The following is a 27,737-nucleotide window of genomic DNA, read 5'->3' as shown; positions in this document are numbered from 1 at the left end:
GAACTACTGACCTCGTGATCTACCTGCCTCAGCCTCCCAAAGTGCTGGGATTACAGGCATAAGCCACTGCACCCAGCTATCCTTGTGTTTCACCCTTCAAACAACATATATATGAAAATTAATCATTATTCAACCCTCCAAGAACACGAACAAAATTTACCAAAGGTGCTTCTACTATTTCAAGAAAAACTGAATCACCTTAAAAAAAAGTTACAGATTTTGTTTTTTAAAATATATGTTTTGTGGTTATTCTAAAGTCAATTTACAGCTGTGGTATTGTTATAAATGCTACGTTCCTGAGAACAAAAGCAGTAATAACACTGTAATTTAGGCAATAGCAAATAACTCTCTAATCTTTACAAAGGAGATTTATTTCCTGTTTTTAATACATGTCCACTCTGGGTAGGTGGGAAGGTGGGGAGTTTTGTTTCACATTATTCTCACTCAGGAACCTAGTCTGATGGAGACCTCACCATCTGGATATTGTTAGTCAGTGTGGTGGGGGAAAAGGAAATAAATAATTATGCACCAGCTCTTAAGCGCGTCTGTGCAGAAGAGACATATGTAACTTTACTCACATTTTATTAACCAAAGTCACGTGGACATTCTTCAAGAAGGGCTGAGCCTGAAAGTAGAAGACAACTGAGTATTAGTGAACAGGAGTCATACCTATTATAACTATTAGTATTTTTTGGTAGGCTTTTCTACTTTTTGAGGCATTGACACATCCAAAGAAGAAAGCAATTGCCTATCAAAATGTTCATGCTCCATTCTCCACCCGTAGGACCAGCTTCAGAGTCCACTAGACCCTGAAGGGTGTGTGATCTGTGCTCAGAAGGGCCCCACAATTGGGGTTTAATGTTTGCTATTGCCATTTTAAAATTCTTAATCATCTTATCTTTGAACTTATATTCTGTAAATGAAGTCCAATGGTGCATGCTCCTGAACAGTGGATACATACACAATATGTATTTCCCCTACTGTTCCTTCACATGCCATTTGCATATAGCATTTATATCTCATGATCACAGAATTCTAGTGGACTCAGAATGTGTGGGAGCTCGCAGCAAGTACAAGGTAAGTTTTGTCTACCACTGAGTAAGCAGTGGTGCTGAAAGCTCCAAGGGGTTCCAGCACTTGCACTAAACCTAGGAAGAAGGAAATGGTTGTCAAAGAAACGCCAGTGACCAAGGAACGTTATCATATCCCTTCTAACTCTTGTTGCTTTCCTGTATTAGCTGACTGTACATGCTAAAAATGATGACATAGAAGGGAAGGAAAGATAAAGCAACCAATAGTTCCTCCTTCTTTCTGTCCTTTCCTATTTATCGTCAGTAGCTTGAAGGAAGAGAGTGTTGGTAGAATGTGTTCATATCAAGATATGAAATAAAGACACTTAGTTTTGTGAGGCCTCCACTATTCTGGTTAAGAATAAAATACATATGCATGTACAAACTATGAAATACAAATCGTGTAACTTTAGTGATTCTGCATATAAGTTAAATGCGCTTATGTTTATTTGCATTTGTAACTTATTGTACAATATAAAGAAGAATGGTAAATTTTATGTTCATAATTGAAAATTCTACTTTCTCTTAACTTACATGACATTAAACAGCAAATAAAATACCATGACAAAAGAAAGGCCACATAAGAAAGTTTTGTTGTTGTTGTTGTTGTTGTTCTTGAGACAGAGTCTCACTCTGTCTTCAGGCTGGAGTGCAGTGGCATGATCTCAGCTTACTACAACCTCCACCTCCCAGGTTCAAGGGATTCTCCTGCCTAAGCCTCCTGAGAACCTGGCATCACAGGAACGTACCACCACCACACATGGCTAATTTTTGTAATTTTTTATTTTTATTTTTTTATTTTAGTAGAGATGGATTTTCACCATGTTGGCCAGACTAGTCTCCAACTCCTGACCTCAAGTAATCCACCCTCCTCAGCCTCCCAAAGTGCTGGGATCACAGGTATGAGCCACCACACCCAGCCTATTTTAGTTTTCTTAACGGTGCTTTTTTACTGCTTTATGAATGAAGGGTCCTGCATTTTCATTTTGCACTAGGACCTGCAAATTATATTGCTGACTCTGCCCATCCACAAGTTCCAGACATGCAAGGTAAAAGAAGACTCATTTGAGGTAGAAAGTGTGAGCTCAGAGAGACCTTAGAGATCATCTAATCCAGAGATTTTCAAAACCCTTTGTAGCAGTGGAACCTGTGCTCTAGGTTACAAGTCAAAAATGTGAAACAGATATATGCAAACTGCTTTGGTTTGGAGGGGAGGGTTGGCAGGCTGTCTGTCCTCTGACTTCTCTATCCCACATCAAGGCAGCTTTTTGAGTGGGAATGGGAGAGTCTCTATGAAACCCCTAAGATTCCTCAGAGCACAGAAAAATCTCTGATCTAGAAGGGCTGGATAAGAGGGACTGAATTTAAGAAACATCCCAGCTACTCAGGAGGCTGAGGCAGGAGAATTGCCTGAATCCAGGAGGCAGAGGTTGCGGTGAGCCGAGATCACACCATTGCACTCCAGCCTGGGTAACAAGAGCAAAACTCCGTCTCAAAAAAAAAAAAAGAAACAAACATCCTCAAGGTCACAATCCCCTAATTACTAATCCAGCCCTCTTTCTTCTGCTTCCTATTGTCATCCGGAGCAGCAACCCATCCAAAAGTACAAGGAGATCATTTGGTTGCCCTGGCACATTCATGATAATTTCATCTATAAAATGGGATTGATAATACCTACCTCAGGGAGTTTTAAGAACTGAGTGAGATACTATACCTAAGTAAATGCTCAATAATAATTAGCTGCAACTTTATCATAATTATTATTCAAACCTAGAGTCCTAACTTGCATTAAAATTAGTGGGAGCTGTAAAATTTTTGTTTTGTTTGTTTTTAAATTTTTTATTTTTACTTGTGGTAAAATACACATAATAGCCGGGTGCGGTGGCTCAAGCCTGTAATCCCAGCACTTTGGGAGGCTGAGGCGGGTGGATCACGAGGTCGAGAGATCGAGACCATCCTGGTCAACATGGTGAAACCCCGTCTCTACTAAAGATACAAAAAATTAGCTGGGCATGGTGGCACGTGCCTGTAATCCCAGCTACTCAGGAGGCTGAGGCAGGAGAATTGCCTGAGCCCAGGAGGCGGAGGTTGCGGTGAGCCGAGATCGCGCCATTGCACTCCAGCCTGGGTAACAAGAGCGAAACTCCATCTCAAAAAAAAAAAAAAAAAAAAAAAAATACACATAATACAACATTTACCATCTTAACAATTTTTAAGTGTATAATTCAGGAGCATTAAGTATACTTCCATTGAGGGAGACCAAAATACACTGCCTCAACATATGAAGAACTGTTGAGCTAAAGACAATCAAGAAAAAGCCCATGCAGGAAAGCTCTCTGCCCTCCCTCTACATATTTGAAAGCAGGACTTAGATTTAGAAAGACAAAGGATATCCTGGCTCCTTCTTTACCAGGGAGAGCAAAGGTTAACACTGAAGACAACTTTATACCCTCATAAGCCTGGAGATGATACCAGAGGAATTGACATTACCAAGCTTTCCTAACTTGCCTTTATCTTCCATTTATTTGCCTTATTTCCAAGTTGCTGCCTGTAGAAACTCAAAGTTCTTTTCCTTTGTCTTGTCACTTATCTAAAAACCTACTGTTCTTTGTTTGAGTACGGTGGCTCACACCTGTAATCTCAGCATTTTGGGAGCCAAGGCGAGTGGATCACTTGAGATCAGGAGTTTGAGACCAGCCTGACTAACATGCTCAGACCCCATCTCTTTCTAAAAATACAAAATTAGCTAGGCATGGTGGTACACGCCTGTAATCCCAGCTACTTGGGAGGCTGAGGCAGGAGAACTGCTTGAACCCTGGGAAGTGGAGGTTGCAGTGAACCGAGATCATGTCATTGCACTCCAGCCTGGGCAACAAGAACAAAACTCTGTCTCAAAAAAATTATAAAAAATAAAATAAAATCTTACTGTTTTTTGTTGAAGATGCTATATAAGCTGGAATTCAAAGCCACCTCTTTGAGAACTACTCATTCCCTTTGTGTGCTCCATGTATATATAAAATGTACATGCTAACAAATGTCTGTTTTTCTCTTCTTAATCTGTCTTTTCTAGCAGAGGTGCATTCCAGCTAAGAACCTATGAGAGTTGCAGAAAAACTCCTACGATATGTTGGGCAACCAATCTTCACAATTTTTTTCATCTTGCAAAACTGGAATTCTATACCCATTAAACAATTCCCCATGCCCCCTCCTCTCAGACCCAGACAACCTCTATTCTACTTTCTGTCTCTACGAATGTGACTACTCCAGAAACCTCGTATAAGTGGAATTATACAGTATTTGTCCTTTTGTGACTGGTTTATTTCATTTTGCATAATGTCCACAAGGTTCCTTCAAGTTGTAGCATGTGTCCAAATATGCTTCCTTTTTAAGGCTGAAGAATATTGTATAAAAAGGTTTGGTGGTTTTTTTGTTTTTTGTTTTTTAAGAAAGAAAGTACTTATCATAAAAGTCAGGAGTGTAGGAACCTCTATGTGGGGAGAAGGATGTGATTGAGAAAGAACACACTTGTGGGACTGGTATTAGGATAGTTACTCTATGCCTGGCAGTACCCTATTATTTAACTTGGGTTACATAAATATTTGTTGCTATAGACTGAATTGTATCCTCCTCTAAATCCACATGTTGAGATCCTAACTCCCAGTGTGATTGTATTTGGAGAGGGTCTTTCGAAGGTAATTAAGGTTAAATGAGGTCATAAGGATGGGACTCTAATTAAATAGAACTGGCTTTATAAGAAGAAAAAGGTATCTCTTTCTCTCTCTCTAACATGTGGGGACACAGCAAGAGGGTGGCTGTCTGCAAGCCAAGAAGAGAGCCCTTACCAGAAGTCAAGTTGGCCAGCACCTTGATCTTGGACTTCTCGGCCTCTAGAACTTCAAGAAATAAATAACTGTTATTTAAGCTACCTACTCTGTGGTATTTTGTATGGCAGCCTGGGCAGACTAATTACATTCACTTTATTATTCATATGTATTTTTTGCACCTTTCTGAGTATGTGTAATATTTTACCAAAAACAACTTAAGAAATTAGAGGTGGTTTTTTTCTTTTTTCTTTTTTGAGACAGAATTTAGCTCTTGCTGCCCAGGCTAGAGCACAATGGCACAATCTCGGCTCACTGCAACCCCTGTCTCCTGGGTTCAAGGAATTCTCCTGCCTCAGCCTCCCAAGTAGCTCAGATTATGGGCACCTGCCACCACATCTGGATTTGTTTTGTTTGTGGTTTTTGTTTTGTTTTGTTTTGTTTTGTTTTGAGATGGAGTCTTGCACTGTTACCCAGGCTGTAGTACAGTGGCACGATCTCGGCTCACTGTAATCTCTGCCCCCTGGGTTCAAGCAATTCTCCTGCCTCAGCCTCCCGAGTAGCTGGGATTACAGGCGTGTGCCACCATGCCCAGCTAATTTTTTTGGTATTTTTAGTAGAGACAGGGTTTCACTATGTTGGCCAGGATGGACCTTATGATCCACATGCCTCGGTCTCCCAAAGTGCTAGGATTACAGGCCTGAGCCACTGTGTCAGGCCCTGGATATTGTTTTTGTATTTTTAATAGAGACAGGGTTTCGCCATGTTGACCAGGCTGGTCTTGAACTCCTGACCTCAGGTGATCCACACGCCTTGGCCTCTCAAAGTGCTGGGATTATAGGCTTCAGCCACTGCGCCCAGCCTACTAGAAATGATTTTTATTGTTATAAACTAATATTGCAGCCGGGTGCGGTGGCTCAAGCCTGTAATCCCAGCACTTTGGGAGGCTGAGGCGGGTGGATCACGAGGTCAAGAGATCGAGACCATCCTGGTCAACATGGTGAAACCCCGTCTTGACTAAAAATACAAAAAATTAGCTGGGCGTGGTGGTGCATGCCTGTAATCCCAGCTACTTAGGAGGCTGAGGCAGGAGAATTGCCTGAGCCCAGGAGGCGGAGGTTGCGGTGAGCCGAGATCGCGCCATTGCACTCCAGCCTGGGTAACAAGAGCGAAACTCCATCTCAAAAAAAGAAAAATAAATAAATAAATAAAAACTAATATTGCTTACAGGACTCTTTCCCTGCCTACTTGTATAATGTAGTGACTAAGACAAAGCTTTGGAATCAGGCTGCCTGATGTAAGCCTGGTTCTTCCCTCCATTTAATAGCTGGATGCTTGGGCAAGTGACTGAAACTCTGTACGTCTCAATGGTCTCACTTCAAATAGCATCTGGATCACAGTGAGTGCTCAATACACTTTATCTGTTACTAATATTGTATTCAAATCATTTTTAATGCTGATGTAAAACTTTATTACATAGTGTTTCCCAGGCAGCAGCGCTTAAATTCAGGCCAGTCTAATAAAATTTTCACGCATTGGAAACAAAAGGAGGGAACAGAATGAGTTTTTCTATACAGCTATTTCTGTATCATTTTGAGAATTGTTTCCTTTCTATCTTTCAGAAAGTAAAATTTGTCCAATCTCTTAATAAATGATGTCAATTAGTCAATTATAGATGCTAATTGCTTCATTAATGACTTTACTTAGCAAAACTAAAAATCGGCTATCATTTTTTTCCTCCCAAATTTTTTTAGTTGTTCTTGCTCTGTAACATTTTTTAAACCAGAGAATTGCTGCTCTAAAATATTTCTTTGAAGGACTTAAGCTACCCTTTCTTCCCTCACCAGCTGGCCCACACATTTCCCTGATCCATCTCCCCTGCCTTTATAGTATAGCCCAAGATAGCCTGGATTAGAACTGTCACTCTGCAAAGGACTTGTATACCCATCCACAGCTGGGCAGAGAGGTTTCATTAGAAAATAGCATCTTCAGGCCTATGCTGTTTCCCCATGGCATTAGGCATTTTTCTCTGTGCCCCTAGACTTGAGCTGGCTCGGCCCTCTCCAGCGGCCACATGGAGCCTTGTCATCCTAGGGTTCCTCCCCTGCCCCATTGCTTCCATTGCCTTTTTTCATTTTTCTCCCTTTCAGAAGGGGGCTCTTCCCAGGCAGAATTCTCTCCTCATTCTCCTCTCCCTCCCTTTCTAGACTTGTGGTGTATGTTGTGGCCCTTAACAGGGCAAGGCCAAGGCCAAGGCCTAGACCAGAGAAAGACATGGTATATGACCAGGAGCACACCCTGGAGCAGAAGCAGCATGAAGTCTAAGCTGCCCCTCACAAACATCCCAAAGAGCCTTTTTACGCTTGGGAACTCACACTAAGAAATGCAAATTAAAACTGCAGTCGGATACCATATTTCATTATCAGACTGACAAAGAAGTTGGCAACACACTGTGCTGGCTAATGTGTAGAAAATAGACACTGTCATATATTACTGCATTCTAGAAAAGTATCCCACAACTGGCACAGTGGCTCTCGTCTGTAATCCCAGCACTTTAGGACGCTGAGGTGGGTGGATCACCTGAGGTCAGGAGTTCAAGACCATCCTGGCCAACATGATGAAACCCCATCTCTACTAAAAATACAAAAAATTATGCAGGCATGGCGGCGAGTGCCTGTAATACCAGCTACTCAGGAGGCTGAGGCAAGAGAATTGCTTGAACCTGGGAGGCGGAGGTTGCGGTGAGCCGAGATCGCGCCACTGCTCTCCAGCCTGGGCAACAAGAGTGAAACTCTGTCTCAAGAAAAAAAAAAAAGATTCCACAAATACACTCACATGTGAAAAGACACATGTACAAGGTCTTCTGTCGTAACATTGTTTATTATAGCAAAAGACTGCCATTAAATTATAACAAAATGTCATTAGGGCAAAATGGTTTGTCTTAAAAGGCTGACTAAATACATTAATATGCCCATGAAAAGGAATATTATGCCAATACTAATACTATGTCCAAGATACACTATTAAACAAGAACATCAGTGGGTGTGTAGTAGTCTTCAAAGTTTTAAAAATTATAGATGCATTTATAAATTTGTATATATAATTTATGTGTACATTTATGAATGTTTATATAAGTATACATGTATGTGTGTATATAAATACATATGCATAAATGCATTCCTGCATATGTATAGAATGCCCTTGGAAAGTTCCATAAGGAAATAATGCTGGTGGTTGCTATGGGCAGAGAAAATGTATGTGGAAGGATGGACAGAAGACTTCCCACTGCGGGTTTTTTGAGGTTGTTGTACACATTGCCTACACAAAAATCCAAGTACAACAATTCAAAAGCAACTATCCTGTCAGCAGTTATAGCTCCCTTTTCAGTGGAAGGGGTCTTTTCTTCACAGTTGCCCGGAGAGAAGAGCCTCTCTGCCTGCTTGCTTTGATAACCTACTATTTTCCTCCTCAGTAGCACCAGGAGAAGAAAAGAGAAATAAAGAACAGTATTTCCAATATTGGGGTGAAAGTTCTTTTTATTGCCGCTGTGTTTTTTTGCCTGTTTGTTTGTGTCTAGGCTAAGTGTTAGAACTGAAGCCTTGCATGTCAGAGCTGAAAACTTGGTGATTGTGATGAGTTATTGGGGTTTACTATGTAAACACACAGGTAGGACTATAAAATGGTGCAGCTGCCATGGAAAACAGTACAGTAGTTTTGGAAAAAATTAAACATGGAATTACCATATGATCTAGCAACTCCACTTCTGGGTATATGCCCCAAAAAAGAAAAACAAGGACTCAAGCAGATATGTGTATACCCATGTCCATGGCAGTATTAGTCACAATAGCCAGAAGGTAGAAACAACCCAAATGTCCACTGATTCATGAATGAATAAATGAACAAAATGTGGTATATACTTAAAATGGAATGTTATTCAGCCTTAAGATGAGATTAAATTCTACATGTTACAACATGGATGAACCTTGAGGCCCATATGTTAAGTGAAGTAAGTCAGACACAAAAGGACAAACACTGTATAATTCCACTTATATGAAGTACCTAGAGTGGTCAAATTCATAGAGACAGAAAGTAGAACAATGATTTTCAGGGGTTTAGTGGTGAGAGCAATGCGGAGTTATTTAATGGGTACAGAACTTCAGTTTGGAAAGATGAAAAATTTCTGGAGATGGATAGCAGTGACTGTTGTACAACAATGTAAATGTGTTTAATGCCACTGAACTGCACACTTAAAAATGGGTAAAATGAGGCCAGGAACGATGTCTCATACCTGTATTCCCAGCACTTTGGGAAGCTGAGGTGGGAGGATTGCTTGAGCCCAGGAGTTTGAGACTAGCCTGGGCAACATAGGGAGACTCCATCTCTACAAATAATCAAAAACTTAGCCAAGCGTGAGCATGTGCCTGTAGTACCAAGTACTCAGGTGGGAGGACTGCTGGAGTTCAGGAGTTTGAACCTGCAATGAGCTGTGATTGTGCCATTGCACTCCAGCTGGGGTGACAGAGAGAGATACTATCTCAAAAATAAATAAATAAATAAATAAAAGGTTAAAATGCTAAATTTTGTTACGTATATTTTCCTACAACAAAAATGACTATTAGTATTAAACAATTATAAATGAGTAGAGCAGAATGGTCAGAAGTCCTGATTCTGGATTATATCTTTGTTCTAATCACATTTTGGCCCATTACTAGTTATATGACCTTGAACAAGTGACAATCTCTCTGAGCTACAGTTTCAACACTGGTAAAACTTAGAAAACGGTAACAACATAGTAGAGTTAGTAAAAAATTTTGTGATAATTAATTAAGATAAGGCAAATTCAATGTTTAGCTCAGGGCTGGTACATAGTAAATGCTCATTAAATACAAATGAAAGGAAGGAAGGAAAGAAGGAAGAAACGAGGGAGGGAGGGAGAAGGAAAGGAAAGAAGGGGAGGAAGGGAAGGAAGGGAGGAAGGGAAGGAGGAAGGAAGCAGAGAAGGAAGAAGGGAAGGGAGAGAGGGAGGAAGGGATTTAGGTTGCTAACCTAGAGTTACTCAACATATTTCTGATTTGATATGAAGGCTCTAACGGTTCAATACAAAATTCATTCAGAAATCTTCCATTGACTTCTACTTCAAAATGGAGCTCTGAGCACAGACTTTTTTCTCCTTACAATGGGACAAACCATTAAAATGAATTTATCAAAGAAGAAGGAAAATGAAAAGCAGAAAGAGAGGAGGGAAAGGGGGAGAAGGAGGAGACAATCTCACTACAACAAACAATGACAAAGAGAAGGGAAACAGGTCAACAGCCAATGCCGTTGCTCAGCAAGTTACGGGCACATGGGAAGCAGGTGCAAAGGTATTGCTTATTGAAACCAGGCAGGGGCTGCTGCAGCCCCAAGTATAGACAGAGGACACTGCAGCTACAGAGCGTGCTGCTCTGCCTTGTGGAATTTCCAAGATGTTCTGGGATTGGGAGGCAGAATATACCGTGAAAAGTAGAGATTAATTGAAATCAGTTTGCCAAACAGTAGGTTTCTTCTACTCCCTTCCTTATTCACTACAAGTTTAGAAATTTATGGCAGGGATCTACGTTCCAGGCAAAAATTATCAGAGGGCTTCTCTTTAAAGAAAGCGAATAAAGTATCAAGGAAACTTGAGTGTGTGTTGATTGTTCAGAGCAAACTCCTCCTCCTTGTGGTACTCAATCTTCTCCAGGTAATACCTAGATCTCAACTACAGCCCAAAGCAAAAGCTACCCCGTGATAAGCCTTCCCTACTCATAGTTTTGTTATTGTCCTTTTCTTAAATATGAACGAACTAGAGAATCACAATGTAACTGAGGCAAATCTGCAACCTGAATGACAAATCCAAACAGGAAAACAGAATCTGGAGAGCAACAGACCTTAAAAACATCAACAGCAACAAACACACACAAAAAAAACAAACAAAAACCATGTGGTCTTTGTGACTTTTTAAAAAACGTGTCTACAAATATTTTACATTCTTCCCATTGAGAAGTAGAATCTATGTCTCTTCTTAAATCTGGGCCAATGTTAGTGACTCACCTGTAATCAACACAGTGAAGTTGACATTGCGTGCCTTCTGAGGCTAGGTCAGAAAAAGGCATATAGCATATGTTTGCAGGATGTGGTGGCTCATGCCTGTAATGCCAGCGCTTTGGGAGGCCAAGGCAGGTGGATCACAAGGTCAGGAGTTTGAGATCAGCCTGACCAACATGGTGAAACCCCATCTCTACTAAAAATACAAAAATTAGCCAGGCATGGTGGCACACACCTGTAATCCCAGCTACTCAGGAGGCTGAGGCAGGAGAATTGCTTGAACCTGGAAGGTGGCACCAAGATCATGCCACTCCTTTCCAGCCTGAGTGACAGAGCAAGACTCCATCTAAAAAAAAAAAAAAGAAAGAAAGAAAAGAAAAAGGCATATAGCATCTGTTTGGTTCTTGTGGGACACTTGCTGTCTTAATTTGTTTATGTTGCTATAAAGGAATATCTGAGGCTGGGTAACTTTTTTTAAGAAAGAGATTTATTTGGCTCATAGTTCCACAGGCTGTACAAGAAGCATGGCGCCAGCATCTACTTCTGGTGAGGGCTTCAGGCTGCTTCCACTCATGGTGGATGGGAAAGGGGAGCTGGCATGTGCACAGATGACGTAGAGAGGAAGCAGGGGGTAGGGACCAGGCTTATTTATGTATTAATTTTTACACAATGGGATTTTGCTCTGTTGCCCAGGCTGGTGTGCAGTGATGTGACTGTATCTCACTGCAACCTCCAACTCTTGGGCTCAAGTAATTCTCCTGCCTTAGCCTCCCAAGTAGCTAGGACTATAGGTATGAGCCACCATGCCCAGCCAGGCTCTTTTAAACAACAACCAGACATTTGGGAACTAACAGAGTGATAACTTACTCATTTCTCCTCCAGAGAGGGCATTAATCAATTCATGAGGATCTGCCCCTATAACCCAAACACTTCCTACCAGGTCACACAACACTGGAGATCAGATTTCAATAAGGTTTGAAGTATATCTAAACCATAGCATTCTACCCCCGACCCCCCAAAATTTCATGTCCTTCTCACATACAAAATACAATAATTGTACCCCAGCAATTCCCAAAAGTCTCAACTTGTTCCTGTATCAACTCAAAAGTCGAAAGTCTTACCTGAGACTCAAGGCAAGTTCCCTCCAGCTATAAGCCTGTAAAGTTGAACTAGTTATTTACTGCCAAGATACAATGGAGGGACAGGCATTGAGTAAACATTTCCATCCCAAAAGGGAGATATTAGCCAAAAGAAAGGGCTAATAAGCACCCCCACAAATCTGCAATGCAGCAGGGCAGATATTAAACCTAAAGTTCCAGAATAATTTTTGACTCCAGCTCCGGCATCCTGGGCACACTGGTATGAGGGATGGGTTTCCAAAGCCTTATGTGGCCACATCCCCATGGCTTTGCTAGGCAGAGCCCACATGGCTGCTCTCATAGGTTGGAGTTGCATGCCTGTGGCTTTTGCCAGGATGGAGTGGCATGCTGCCAGTGGCTCTGTAATTCTGAGGTCTCCAGGACAGTGGCCCTGCTACCACAGCTCCACCAGGCAATGCACTAGTAGAGGCTCTCTGCAGGGGCTCCCCTGCTGTGGCAGTCTTCTGCCTGGGCAATCAGGCTTTCCAATACATCCTCTAAAATCTAGGTGGAAGCTGCCACACCTCCACTAGTCTTGCATTCTACAGACTAGTGGAATATTTGCAGACTTAACATCACAGAGAAGATGCTAAGCCGTAAAGTTTGTGCTCTCCAGGGCAGTGGTGAGAACAGTATCTGGGGCCATTTGAGCCTGTGCTGCTATAGCCAGAGGAGCTGGATGTGAGGAGCAGAATATTGAGGTGGCAGCACAGGACAGTGGTGTCCCAGGCCTGGCTCCCAAAACCAGTCTGTCCTCTGAGGCCTCTGAGATATGATGGGAGGGGCAGCACTGAAGATTTCTGAAATGCCTCGGGGGGCCTTTTCCCCATTGCCTTGATTATTAGCATCTGGTTGCTGTCTGTAATCCCAGCTCTTAGGGAGGCAAAGGTGGGAGGACAGTTTGAATCCAGGTGTTCAAGACCTGCCTGGGCAATATAGCAAGACCTCATTCTCCACAGAAAGGAAAAAACAAAACAAAACAAAACAAAACCCCAAGTGTATTAGCACGTGACTCCTTTTTAGTCATGCTAATCTCTTTAGCAAGTGGCTGTTCCATAGCACCCTTAGATTTCTCACCTGAAAATACTCCTTTCTTCTCTAACACATGGCTAGGCTGTGAACTTTCCAAATTTTTAGGTGTGCTTCCTTTTTAATTATAAATTTCACCTTTAGGTCATTCCTTTGCTATTGTATCTTATCACAAGCTGTTAAAAGCAAACATGCCACTTCTTGAATGCTTTGCAGCTTGGAAATTTTTTCCACCAGACACCCTAAATCATGACTCTTAAGTCTGGCCTTCCACAAAGCCCTATGACCTGGACACACAATCAAGTTATTTGCTACAGTGTAACAAGGGTGACCATTGCTCCAGTTTCCAATAGTTCATTTTCGTCTGTGAGCTCGTCAGCATGGCCTTTACTGTCTATATTTCTAACAGCATTTTGGCCACAGCCTCTTCACCATTCTCTAAGAAGTTTCAAACTTGCCCTTGTCTTTTTGTTTTCTTGCCCTCCAAATTCTTCCAAACTCTGCTCATTATCCAGTTCCGAAGCTGCTTTCTCATTTTTGGGTATCTTTATAGCAACACTCCACTCCTCAGGACCAAGTTGCTTAGTCCATTTGTGGTACTGTAAAGAAATATCTCAGGCTGGGTAATTTATTTTAAAAACAGGGTTGTTTTTTTTTTTTTTTTTTGGCTCATGGTTCTGCAGGCTTTACAAGAAGCATGGTACCTGCACCTGCTTTCAGTGAGGGCCTCAAGCTGCTTTCACTCATTGAGAAACGTAAAGGGGAGATAAGAAAGGAAAGCAGGAAAGAGAGAAAAGAGGCATCAGACTCTTCTAAACAACCAGCTCTTACGGAAACTAACAGAATGAAAACTCACTCACACCCTCAGCCCTAGGAAGGCATTAATATATTCCACGAGGGATCTGCCCCATGACCCAAACACCCGCCACAAGGCCCCACCACCAACACTGGGGACCAAATTTGGTTTTTTTTCTTTGAGATGGAGTCTTGCTCTGTCACCAGGCTGGGGTGCAGTAGCACAATCTCGGTTCACTGCAGCCTCCACCCACCAGGTTCAAGCAATTCTCCTGCCTCAGCCTCTGAAGTAGCTGGGACGACAGGTGCACACCACCATGCCCAGCTAATTTTTTTTGTATTTTTAGTAGTGACGGGGTTTCACCATGTTGACCAGGATGGTCTCAATCTCTTGACCTCATGATCCACCTGCCTTGGCCTCCCAAAGTGTTGGGATTACAGGTGTGAGCCACCACCCCTGGCCAGTGGACCAAATTTTAACATGAGATTTGGAGGGTCAAATATTCAGACTCTAGAACTGGCCTGTGGAACCCTGAGCCACTATGTAAGAGATTTGCTATTCTGAGGCCACCATGTGTTGAGGAAGCCCAAACCACATGGAGAGGCCATGTGTTGGTGCTCCTGTTAACACCTGTCTTAGTTGGTTCAGTTGCTATAGCAAAATACCTTAGGCCAGCTAATTTATAAACAACAGAAATTTATTGCTCATGGTTCTGGGAGTAGGAAAGTCCAAAATCAAGGTACCAGCAGATTTGGTGTACGATAAGGCATTGTTTCTTGTAAATGGTGCACTCTATGTGTCCTCACACATAGGGGCAAACAAATGGAAGGGTCAAACAAGCTCCCTCAGGCCTCTTTTATAAGGGTACTAATCTAATCTTACTCATGATGGGGGCATTCTTGTGACCTAATTACCTCCCAAAGGCTCCACCTCTTAATACCAATATAATAGGGATTATGTTTTCGTATATGAATTCTGGGGGGACAATAACATATGGACAATAGCAATGCTCTAGCTCAGACACCAGACATGTGAGTGAAGAAGCCTCCAGATGATTCTAGGCCCCTGTCGTGGAGTCACATCCAGTCTTTGAGTCTTCCCAGCAGAGGCCTCACATGTGCCAGAGCAGAGACAGTCCACCCTCCTCCAAATCTTGACTCACAGAATCTGTGAGTTGTATAATATGGTTGCTTGGGGATAGCTCATTATGCAGCAATAGTAACTGGAGCAGTTCCCACAGAGGGTTTTGAGAAGGTGGAATATATAGAAATCAAGAATGCTATTAAAAATAAAGAACAAGAAGTGTCTTAAAAAATAGAATTAACATTGTTAAAATGAATAATTCAGTAGAGAATTTGGAAGATAAGGATATGGAATTCTCACAGATCACAGAATTAAAAGGAACAAAAAGAAATATATATTAAAAATAAGATGTGTGCATAGAGGATCAATCTAGAAGTTTCAACATCTAACGGGAGTTCCAGAAAGAGACAATATTTTTTAAAAATGAGGAGTGGAAATCAAAACGGGGGGGAAAAAAGAAAATTTATGTAATAAGTGAAAAAACTATGAAAATTAAGACTCTTGGTTATGAAATTTTCTAACACCAAAGATAAAGAGAATATTCTAAAAGTGTTTAGGATTGGGGAGAATAAGTTACCTACAAAATGAACAAGATTCACACTGGCATCTCACTTCTCATCAGCAACAATGAAGGACTAGGAGTTTTTAGGGTAAATACTTTGACCCTTGAATTCAAGATGTAGCCAAACTGATAATAAAGTATGAGGGGGCTGGGTGTGGTGGTTTACATGTGTCATCCCAGCACTTCAGGAGGCCAAGGTAGGTGGATCACCTGAGGTCAGGAGTTCAAGACCAGCCTGACCAACACAGTGAAACTCCTTCTCTACTAAAAATACAAAATTAGCTGGGTGTGGTGGTGCGTGCCTGCAATCTCAACTACTTGGGAGGCTGAGGTAAGAGAATCACTTGAACCCAGGAGGCAGAGGATGCAGTGAGCTGAGATTGTGCCATTGTACTCCAGCCTGGGTAACAAGAGTGAAACTCCATCTCAAAAAAAAATTTTTTTTTAACAAATAAAGATGGTAGAATAATTTTCCAGAATATTAAGAATAAAGAAACATGGCTTTTCTTCATAAATTTCTTGAGAATATTTTCTAACAAAATGAGGGATTAATGCAAAAGTGAGGAAGACATGGGCTCCAGGAAGCAGTAGATCTAGCGCAGGAGAAACTGCAGGGAACTCTCAGAATGATGGCTATAAAGCAAATCTAGACAGCAAACAAACTCAATTGAAGCTTTAGGAGGGAGAGCACTAGGACAGGGGTCAGCAGGTGCCAGCCTGTGAGCCAAATTTAGTCTGCTGCCTGCTTCTGTATGACTTACAAGCAAAGAATGGCTTTTTATTTATTTATTTATTTATTTTTAGGAGACAGGGTCTTTCTGCTACCCAGGCTGGAGTGCAGTAGCACAATTTGGCTCATTGCAGCCTCAACCTCCCCGGCTCAAGTGATCCTCCTGCCTCAGCCCCCTGGGTAGCTGGAACTACAGGCACATACCACCATACCTGACTGTATTTTTTGTAGAGATGGGGTTTCATCATGTTGGCTAGGCTTGTCTTGAACTCCTGGCCTCAAGTGATCCACCCACCTCAGCCTCCTAAAGTGCTGGGATTACAGGCGTGAGCCACTATGGGTGGACCTGCAGTTTTTAATGGTTGAAAAAAAAAATTAAAAAAAAAGAATATTTCATGATACATGAAAATTACATGAAATTCAAATTTCACTGTGTATAAAGTCTTACTGGAACATAGCCACGGTCATTTGTTTACTGATTGTAATCAAATGACCATGTCTATGGCTAATTTCATGCCCCACTGGTAGAATTGAGTAGTTGCTCAACCCTGTATGGTAAACTAAGCCTAACATATTTACTGTCTGGTCCTTTACAGAGAAAGTTTTCTGACCACTGCTCTAGGATAAAAGGTAGGTGGATCACCTGAGGTCAGGAGTTCAAGACCAGCCTGACCAACACAGTGAAACCCCTTCTCTACTAAAAATACAAAATTTTTAACTTCGTTTGTTTGTTTGTTTAAGAAAGAGTCTCCATGTAATAGATTGCATGATTAAAAACTTAGAAAAACTTGAGGATGTGATAAAAACAAATAATGCATGAGTGGGTACGGGAAAGATAATTAAAAATGCCAAATACACACATACATAATACATACACATCCAACTGCTGTAAAGGAAAGTCATGGTTAAAACATAAATAAATTGATACAAATCATGATGGGAAGGCAGCAAGCTTCAAGAAGAATGAAATACATTCTAAGGTATAGAGAAAAGGAGAAAGAAGCTGGGAAATGTTTGAAATATGGTTAAGTAGGCATGTGTTTCTTCTTTACATAAAAGAAAGGCAATTTAGAAACTCCAGGAGAAGAGCAAAAATGCAAACAAAACAAAAATTGTACCAAAAAGAAAAATCAAAGCTGGTTTAAATATAGAGCAGATGGACAGGTGTGAGCAAAAGACTTTTTACCACATAATTTTTGTATTATTTTGGATTTTGAGCTATACAATGCTTTATCTATTTAAAAAACAATCTGAACCAACTTAAAGGTAGGATGGTTTTAAGAAAGAAAAAGTCACATGAACTTCTCACCAGGAAACTTCCCTTTTGAGTGGTCCAAAGGATAATAATATTGAAAAAATAGATTGTCAGGAAAGAGTGATTTCACGGTAATAATAATGCATTTGCTGTGTATTAGTTGTTGACTTTTAGAATTAATTTATTAGAATCCATTAGAATCAATCAATCTTTCCCACTGCTCAGGTTACAACATTTATAGTCATTTTGATTCCTCTTCTTCTCATACTCCACATCCAATTGATCAGGAAATACCATTAGCTTTAACTTCATTTGTTTGTTTGTCTAAGACAGAGTCTCACTCTGTTGCCCAGGCTGGAGTGCAGTGGTGTAATCTTGGCTCACGGCAACCTCTGCCTCCCAGGCTCAAATGATCCTCCTGCCTCAGCCTCCTGAATAGCTGGGACTACAGGTACGTGCCACCACACCTGGCTAATTTTTGTATTTTTAGAAGAGGTGGGGCTTCGCCATGTTTTCCAGGCTAGACTTAACCTCCTGACCTCAGGTGATCCACTTACCTGGGCCTCCCAAAGTGTTGGGATTACAGGTGTGAGCCACTATACCTGGCCTTATTTATTTTATTTATTTATTTGTTTTGAGACAGGGTCTCACTCTGTTGCCCAGGCTTGAGTACCATGATGAGATCCCAACTCATGGCAACCTCCCCTTCCCAGGTTCAAGTGATTTTCCTGCTTCAGCCACCCAAGTAACTGGGATTGCAGGTGCCCTCCACCACGCCCAGCTAATTTTTGTATTTTTAGTAGAGTCAGGGTTTCACCACGTTGGTCAGGCCTTGAATTCCTGACCTCAAGTGATTCACCCACCTTGGCCTCTCAAAGTGCTGGGGTTACTGGCATGAGCCACCACATCTGGCCTCACTTTAACTTCTAAATATATCCAGAACCCAGTCATTTCTCTCTGCCTCCACAGCTATCCCTGGCTCCATGCCATTGTCATGTTTCACCTGTATTTTTGCAGTAGGTTCTCAAAGGTCTCCAACCATGGGTCCCCAACAGTCTTTACTCAGCACAGCAGCCCAAGTGGCCCTGTTAAAATGCTATTATATACTGTCACCCAGGATGGCTACATGGCTCCACTCAAGCTGCATATATGTGGTGCACACATACTCACACCACATTCACATACATTCTCCATTACCCCTCCAACTTTACCTCCTGTTACTCTCTTCCTCGACCTCACTACATTTCCTTTCAGCTTCTTCAACCAACTAGGCCTGCCCCCTGCTCAGGCCATTGTACTTTCTATGCCTTCTGTCCCAGATACCCAAATGGCTCATTCCCTCACTTCCTTCAGGCCACCGTGACTGGGTGTGAGTACAGCTTGTTCTCATGTGAGTCCCTTTCCCTTTCCCTACTTTGGTTTCTTCCTTAGGGTGTACTGTCATCTAACACAATAGAGATTTTACCTATTTTTCTCCAACTAGAAGGAAGGCTCCATGAAGGATGCTTGTCTATTGCATTCACTTCTATATCCTTAGTGCCTAGAACAGTGCTTGGCACACAGTAGGTACTCAATAAATATATATCAAATGAATAAAATGAATGAATGCATTGGCAAATCACTGAAGACAATCTAGTTGCAGGACAGAATGTATATATTACCCAAACTTGAGAATGTTAATCTTATCAATCTTGGCAAAGATAGGGGAATGGAAGAGGTGGAGCCAGAGAAAAGGAGAGAAAGGTTGGGCACAATTAACCTCATCTTAAAACAAGGAGGCCACAAACTATTATCTAAGTGGAACAATAAATGGAAGTCTAAGTGCATTGTTTGAAACTGAAGATGCATCCCCAGGGGCAAAACTAAGAATTGTGAGGAGGGGAATGGAACAGCTGGATAAGGGCTGGGTGTATAAGAGAGCTGAGTCTTCTGACAGGACAAGGAATCAACAGACAACACCTGAGGCTCCTGAATGCAGAACAATAGCATAAGCACAATTAGAGACACAGGCATCACCACCAGAAGAATGAATACCTCTGAGGGGTGGACAAGTTCTTAGCCAGATGCAAATACAACTTTTACAAAATCAAATTTCTGTAGTGTTTTCCCCGAGCACCTTATTGCAGGCCATTCCCGCACTGGGTGTGAGGAAAGACATCACAGCTCCCTTTTGGGCACAGGCTGAACAATGACATCTGAGAAAAAGAACAATGTAGGACCACACATCAGTGGCAGCTGCAGTAGGGGATGAATGACCAACTAAGGCATTTGTGGGAAGCATGCATGAGTTAACCCAGGCCTCACATTCTGACTGCAGAGTTATTAAGCTGAACTTCCTGGTCTCTCTACCTGCTTCTCAGGAAGGCCAGATGCTCCCCTCTATCCCACCAAGGCTGCAAAAGTTGATTTGTACTTAGTAGCTTGGTAGAATATATTTGATTTGGCCAGTCATGGTGGCTCAGGACTATATTGCCAGTGCTTTTAGGGGGTCACGGTTGGAGGATCACTTGAGGCCAAGAGTTCAAGAGCAACCTGGGCAATATAACAAGAGCCCCATCTCTACAAAACAAAATAAAATAATTAGCAGTCATGGTGATGTGCACCTTTGGTCCCAGCTACTCAAGAGGCTTAAGTGGGAAGATCCCTGTGCCTAAGAGTTTGAGGCTGCAGTGAGCTGTTTTTGTGTCACTGTTCTCTAGCCTGGATGAGAGAATGAGACCCTGTCTCTATTTAAATATATATATGTGTGTGTGTGTGTGTGTGTGTGTGTGTGTATCTGATTCATAGATATGTGTGTGTATAATTATATACATATATTATGTATATATTATATATATGTATATTGTATATATTATATATATGTATATTATATATATATTACCACCAACTATATATATATATATACATATATATATATACATATATATATACATATATATATATATACATATATATATATATATCAGGGAATCTCAGAAAGAACACTATAGCTGTGATCTGTACCCATCAGTGACAGGTGATGCTTGCAGAGTGTGAAATAGTTCCTGGAAGGCAACCCAGTCCTAAACATAACAGACAATTATTTATTTTAATTTTAAAACCTCTCTCTCTCCAGTGGTGTACCAGGATAATCAAAATTACTATTATTCAAGTTACGGCTGTAACTCCTCATCTTCCTCTTAATGTAGAGGTTCTGAATCTTTACAAAAGACTTAATGTTAAAGCAGTGTTTATTGCTTTATTTTCTTTTAATACAATAAAATTAGATTCTGGACACACCTCACACTGAGCACATATTCCAACTGCAGTCAGCATTGGAGATCTCTCTCCTGGCTGGAAATGTGGTTCCTATGAGCTGCAGTGGCTTCTGCTTCTCTGCCAGGGCACAGGACCTTTTGTCCAGTATGAGGACCCTGATGCCTGGGGTGTAGCCTTCCTATCAGTATTCCCAGTAACCCCCTCCTCCTTTCCAGCCTTGCTCCTCCTCAAGGTTAGCCAGCAACACTGCACAAGACCCTCTGTTCTCCCGTTGCTGAAACATTTAACCTTTGATCTCTTGACTTCATCTTAATTTTGGAGGAAATTACTCCCCACCCTCCTTGTGTTATTGCCATTACAGGCACTTTGCAGTCTTTTCAGTCAATTAAGAATTTTACAAAAGACAGGAAGAGCCCTTGTCCTACAGCTGCTTCTGCTTTTCATCCTCCTTTCTCTACAAGTTTTCTGTGTCAGCTCTCTTTTCTTTCAGAAATCTCTTGAAAACGCTTATCTGTGGGCAACCGGCCTCTCCCAGTCTCTTTTTTTCTTTTTGTAATAACACGTTTTATTTCAATGGGGTTTTGGGAGGAACAAGAAGCAAATTTGGTACTTATTCCATCAAGAATTTTTATTTGTTCAGGCTAGATACAGTGGCTCATACCTGTAATCCCCACTTTGGGAGGCTGAGGCTGGCAGAGCACTTGAGGTCAGGAGTTCGAGACCAGCCTGGCCAACATGGTTAAACCCTATCTCTACTAAAAAAAAAAAATTATATATATATATATATATATATATATATATATATATGAGACAGGCGCGGTGGTAGGCACCTGTAATCCCAGCTACTGGGGAGGCTGAAGGACAAGAATTGCTTGAACCTGGGAGGAGGAGATTGCAGTGAGCCGAGACTGCGTCACTGCACTTCAGCCTGGGGAGACAGAGCAATACTCTGTCTCAAATAATAATAATAATAATAATAATTTTTATTCTTTCAATTTTAGTATATGTGCTGCTGAAGCAAAAATAATTTTTATTCTTTTTGTTGAAAGGATTTCTTTACAAAAGATTTACAGGCAGGATTCTTTGTAGCAGTCCACTATGTATGCCATGTATATATACACACAGAAGATAAATATTAGAAAGTTGAATCATCTTATATAAGGGAAGGTCTGTTTACAGAAAGCCAGAAAAATGACAAAATGCTTAATAACATCTCTTTCTTCAGATACAGTCTTCAAATTATTTTTTAGCTTTCATGCATGTTCTTTCATTTTGTTCTTCCCATGCAAACACAGAATACACTGACTTAAGTTCAATGAACATTAGATTAAAACCAAAAATGCATTGCTTTTAGCATTCCTAATGATTTCCATCTTTTCTCCATTATGCTGATTTTAAAATCTTTGTATCTTGTCATTCTTTTCCCCCCTCTTAGCACTCATTTTTATAAAATAAGAGCAAAATGCAAAAAAAGTATTTAAATAATTGCAAAATAATGCTGGACAAACAAAGATGGAGAGTTGAGTCATTGATAGGCTAGCAGAGCATGCAGAAATGTAAATACTTATTCACCATCTAACAAGGGAAGGTTTGAATTTAATGCACCAGGTGGTGTAGGAGTATCAGTGTAAAAGGTATCAAAGGGTAGATTGTACAGAAGTTGAATGTCCCAAACTCAAGGACAGCTTAAATATTCTGAATCATAGATGTATTTAAGAATTATTTGACAAATATAGAGTTTTAAGGAAAGGAAATATGCACAAAATGAATTAATTGAAAATAATAAGATATACCTTCTATTGAAAATGCCTTTGCAAAAGTGTGACAGCAAGAGAAATCTTACATGGCTAACTCCATCTTGTCTATAGCCTCACAAGTTGGCTGTCCTTGCTCATTCATGCGCATGGGCCAAGCTAACTTTGGGAGAAGTTTATGGTTTAAATCATAATAGCCTTTCCCCAAAACTAAACTGTTCTTGTAAAACTAATGAAAGACCACCAAGTTAGGAGGATGAGAGGGGCTTGAATCCTAAATAACTACCAGCTATTGTTCCAGAGGTCTTAAAATTTGCAACTTCCCCGATTACTCTTGCAGATAGCATCATCCTTGCAAAACCTCAGATTGGTCTTTTGAGATGTCTTTTCAGGTTTTTGCATTTCTGACAACACTAAGACGCCCCCTTCCCCACCCGCAACCCACCAATCAGTCCTGTGGCCCCCACCCAGGAACTGACTCAGCACAACAGAACAGCTTCAATTCCCTATGATTTCATCTCTGACCCAACTAATCAGCATGCCCCCTATCCTAGCACCCTGCCCACCAAACTATCTTTGAAAAAACCCTAACCTCCAAGGCTCAGGAAGATTGGTTTGAGTGATAACTTCACCTCTCCTGTGGGGTGGCCTTGTGTCAGTTAAACACATTCTTTACTGTAATTTCATAGTCTCAGTGAGTTGATTTTGCTTGTGCAGCAGCCAGGAAGTTACACCATTAAACATTTATTGAGAATGAGGAAAATACAACTATAAAATTTTAATATAAAGGTTAATATGACCTTGCACCCAGTAGATGCTCAATAAATATTTGCTGTAACTGATTTACTCCAAAGAGATTATTTAGTGTACCCAGAACTTTTGAGAAACCTGCCATAATGTCCAGTCCATTGGCAAAGTGCCTCATTACACCTGCCTTCCTTTTTGAATTACTGATAGAACAGACTCTTCAAGTCTGAAAAGAAAGCCTGCTACCTGGAGGCTTTATCTGTATGATAAAACCTTGGTCTCCCAATTCCCTACTGTAACTCAGCCATTCCTTTCTATTGATAATAACTCAACCAATCGCCAATCAGAACATCTTTGAATCATCTTGTGACTTGGAAGCCCTTGCTTCCAGTTGTTCCGCCTTTCCAGACCGAACCAATATACATCTTATATGTATTGATTGATGACTATGTCTCCCTAAAATGCACAAAACCAAGTTGTGGCCCAACGACCTTGGTCACGTGTTCTCAGAATCTCCTGAGGGCCATGTCACAGGCCACTGGTCACTCATATTTGGCTCAGAATAAATATCTTCAAACATTTTACAGAGTTTAACTCTTTCCATTAATAGGCTCTTCTTTGTGAGGAGAGAGCAGTTTCTGCCACACTGAGCAAAATGGCATCCAGGCCAGGACTGGCAGCCACCACTGGAAGCTTCCCGCTGGCAATGGCACCAATTGGTTATTAGTATAGAGACCACCTCTATAAACGTGAAGCTTCAGTGCCCTTGAAGATGGCTTTTGAACACTGAAAAGCTCACATAAAATTACTTTATTTTTAAAAATTTATATTCAAGTTATTAAAGTTATAAAATAAAAAACCTAATTATTAAACTTTTACATTCAAGTTATGGCTTATAATATTCAGTGTAATACTCTAGCAAATTTTAATAATCACTCTGAAAAAGCCTTTGATTGCAATGTTTTATATTATTTACAAACTTGGTAAATTAAACCTTTAAATATTTCAAATGCATTCATACGTTAATATATTTTCTTTTAAGAGCTGTAATTATTTCAATAAAAAATAGACCTTCCCAAGACCTTAAGTCTTACAAAATTTTATAATAAATTACTATGGTGAATCTTTTCTTCTTTTGACTGTTATGATACTATTAACAAAAAGTAAAATTTCAACCTAAAATTTACAAGTCTAAATTATTCCTCAATTATATATTTTCATTAGGCCCATAAGGTTAATTCGTGAAATACTCTGAAGTCCCTAATTCTCTTAAGCATGACTAGAACTTAAAATACCAAATGTCTATATTATTTCTAATATTTTAATTAGCTATATTTTATATCTACACATAATTATAAATCTCTATTTCTAACCTACTTAAGAAACAAATATCCTAAATGGTTTTGTGCTTTCCTTCCCTTTCCTGTAAATTTTAGCAGTTTTTCATGGACCAGAGATGTGACTAATGTTTGAGAGCTAGAGCTACAGGTTCCAGGATGGTTTTTCTCATGGCCTCAACTGACATTCAGAGCCTCTTTGCCTAGGACTATCTCTAAAGCTTAAAGAAGGTTGTAGTTAGGTTACATATTACCTAATTCTCCAATTTATCCGGTAAGTCTATTGCATTTTGCATTTTTTCAGTTCTTTAGATATTTAGATGTCTTGCTGGCAAGTCTAAAGACCTTTGGACTTCATGAACTACAGGACCAGTTGAGTCATGAGTCACAGGTCTGGGTGGGGTCAATGGGTTGCCAGAAGGCAAAAATCTAAAATATATCTCAAAAGATCAATATTGGGTTCTACAATAGTGAAGTTATCTACAGAGGCAATTGAGGAAGTCACAAATCTTGTAACCTCTAGCCACATGGCTCCTGAGAAGTAAGGGATTATAGAAATTATACCTACATTTTAGCAAAATTCAGGTCCGTCCCATAATCCTAATCCTTCAGCTTTTAATTAGTTTCACAAAGGTGGGTTTTGGGCCCTGAACAAGGAGCAGGTTAGTTTTAGGGAGGAACTATTAACATCTTTGCTTCAGAGTTAAATTATAGACAAAATTCCTCCCATTGTTAGCTTGGTCTATGCCCCAGGAATGAGTGAGAACAGCCAGCCTGTGAGGCTAGAAGCAAGATGGAGTCAGCAATGCTAGATTTATCTCACTGCCATCATCTTTGCAAAGGTGGTTTCAAAAGAACATTATTATGTACAACTTTCAAATAGTTCCAGAAAAATGATGCCTACATATGGAAAGAGTAAAGCAAATGTGGCAAAATGTTTATATAATTTGTAGAACTGACCTAGAGGATAAGAGCTAATTTTTATTTCTCCATTATTATATTAAAAATAATTATCTTTAGCAGGGTAAATCAAACAAATATTTGAATGAAGCATTAATGATTCTATCAGTTGAATACTAGACTTCAGCTAGCATTCCCAACTAGAGGTTTTCAACTTTTTTTTTTTTTTTTTGTAACACATAACCTACAATATCAGAACTCAGCACAAATTTACACAGAGAGAAGCGGCAGAATGCTCATGATCCCGAGGGCTTCATCTATCTACAGAGAGGCCTGCAGTGGTGGCATAGCGGGTCCACACACCCTGGGTCAGTGTCCAGCAGAGAATCTTCTCCCTTTCCCCAGCCCCTCCAACCTCAATTCTCCGTCTATGTATAGGGACACGGTCAGAGAAAACTTCTGTGAGTGTGTAACAATGGAAGTTCCCTAGTAGATAAATGGCCTTGCAAAAAAGGAGCTTTAGGCTAGGAGCAGTGGCTCATGCCTGTAATCCCAGCACTTTTGGAGGCTGAGGCAGGCAGATATTTCAGGTCAGGAGTTTGAGACCAGCTTGGCCAACATGGTGAGACCTCATCTCTACTAAAAATACAAAAATTAGGCAGGCATGGTGGCACACACCTGTAATCCCACTTACTTGGAAGGCTGAGACAGGAGAATGACTTGAACCCAGGAGGTGGAGGTTGCAGTGACCTGAGACAGCGCCACTTCACTCCTGTCTGGGTGACAGAGTGAGACTCCATCTCAAAAATAAATAAACAAATAAATAGAGAGAGAGAGAGAGAGAGAGAGAGAGAGAGAGAGAGAGAGAGAGAAGCTCTAGAGATGAGTACTTAATTCAGACCTGCTGAGCCTATTGTCTCCTCAGTTACCAAAACTGGAAAGAAGTCAGTCTCCAAGGCTACCTAGATTTATCTTTGCTCACACACTGCCCAGCTAAAGGCTGTGTTTTCTGATACCATTTGTATCTTGGTATAGCCATACAACTGAGGTGAAGTTATTCATTTTGAGCAGAAGTGACATTTACCCCATGATGTCTTTCAAAGCAAGCTGCTTGCCTCCATCTTGGTTTCTATTCCTTTGCACACAGTGGAATAAAGATGCAATGACCATGAGCCAGCTTCAACTAGGTGGATGAGGACAACACCCAAGTGAGAGAGGAGCAACCAGATAGAGGAGACCTCAGTGCCTGCACGGCTGCATGAAACAGAGATGCCTACAAGCTCAGACTCACATGGAAGTGAAATTAATCTATTGTTATCTAAGCCTCCACTATTGGGTCTCTGTTAAAGCATCAAATCAATATTCTAATTGATATAATACACGTACACATTACTGAAAGAAAGTTTCACAAGAAAGTTATCTATTCTTGTAACTTGAAATGCCTCTGACATTTTCTATTCTAGTCTATTTCACTTTTTAAAAAATACTGATCTCAGTCGGGTATGGTGGCTCACACCAGTAATCCTAGCACTTTGGGAGGCTGAGACAGGCAGATCACTTGAGGACAGGAGTTGGAGACCAGGGTGGCCAACATGGCAAAACCCCTCTCTACTAAAAAGACAAAAATTAGCTAGATGTTATAGCACACACCTGTAATCCCAGCTATTCTGGAGGCTGAGGCACGAGAATCACTTGAACCTAGTAGGCAGAGATTGCAATGAGCCAAGATCATGTCACTGCGCTCCAGCCTGGGTGAAAGAGCAAGACTGTCACAAAAAATAAAAAATGCTAATCTCAATTTATTAAATTGATTTCATTACCTACTAATGAGTGTAAAGACCACAAAGCTGAGTGACATAAAGTTGCTGGTTTTATATTTTAGAAATACTCAGATATTGACAATTTCACATAGTTAAATCAATAGAAGTCTATGAATCAGATAAATAGCACTTGCATTCTACAAGTTTATAGTTTCAAATGGACTATAACAACATGCTAGTGAAAGTGTCCACACAAGTGATTCTACAATTCCTAGGCAGTGGACCTATATGTGTCATGTATACATATACACCCAGATTTTTTTTTTTTTTTTTTTTTTTTTTTTGAGACGGAGTTTCGCTTTTGTTACCCAGGCTGGAGTTCAATGGCGCAATCTCGGCTCACTGCAACCTCCGCCTCCTGGGTTCAGGC

The 27,737-nt window shown here is 40.7% G+C and overlaps 1 long non-coding RNA gene across 1 annotated transcript in view; it reads right to left on the bottom strand.

The window, feature by feature from the left end:
* LOC141581051 (uncharacterized) overlaps positions 1-27,737 on the bottom strand; it is a 285,372-nt gene that overhangs the window by 138,772 nt on the left and 118,863 nt on the right. The window contains exon 4 of the long non-coding RNA XR_012513494.1: positions 579-625. This is a non-coding gene — a long non-coding RNA (uncharacterized LOC141581051). The remainder of the gene's footprint in view (positions 1-578; positions 626-27,737) is intronic.

Source organism: Saimiri boliviensis, chromosome 1, assembly GCF_048565385.1.
Source record: "Saimiri boliviensis isolate mSaiBol1 chromosome 1, mSaiBol1.pri, whole genome shotgun sequence".
Lineage (NCBI taxonomy): Eukaryota > Metazoa > Chordata > Mammalia > Primates > Cebidae > Saimiri > Saimiri boliviensis.
This window is presented reverse-complemented; position numbering and strand designations above follow the sequence as displayed.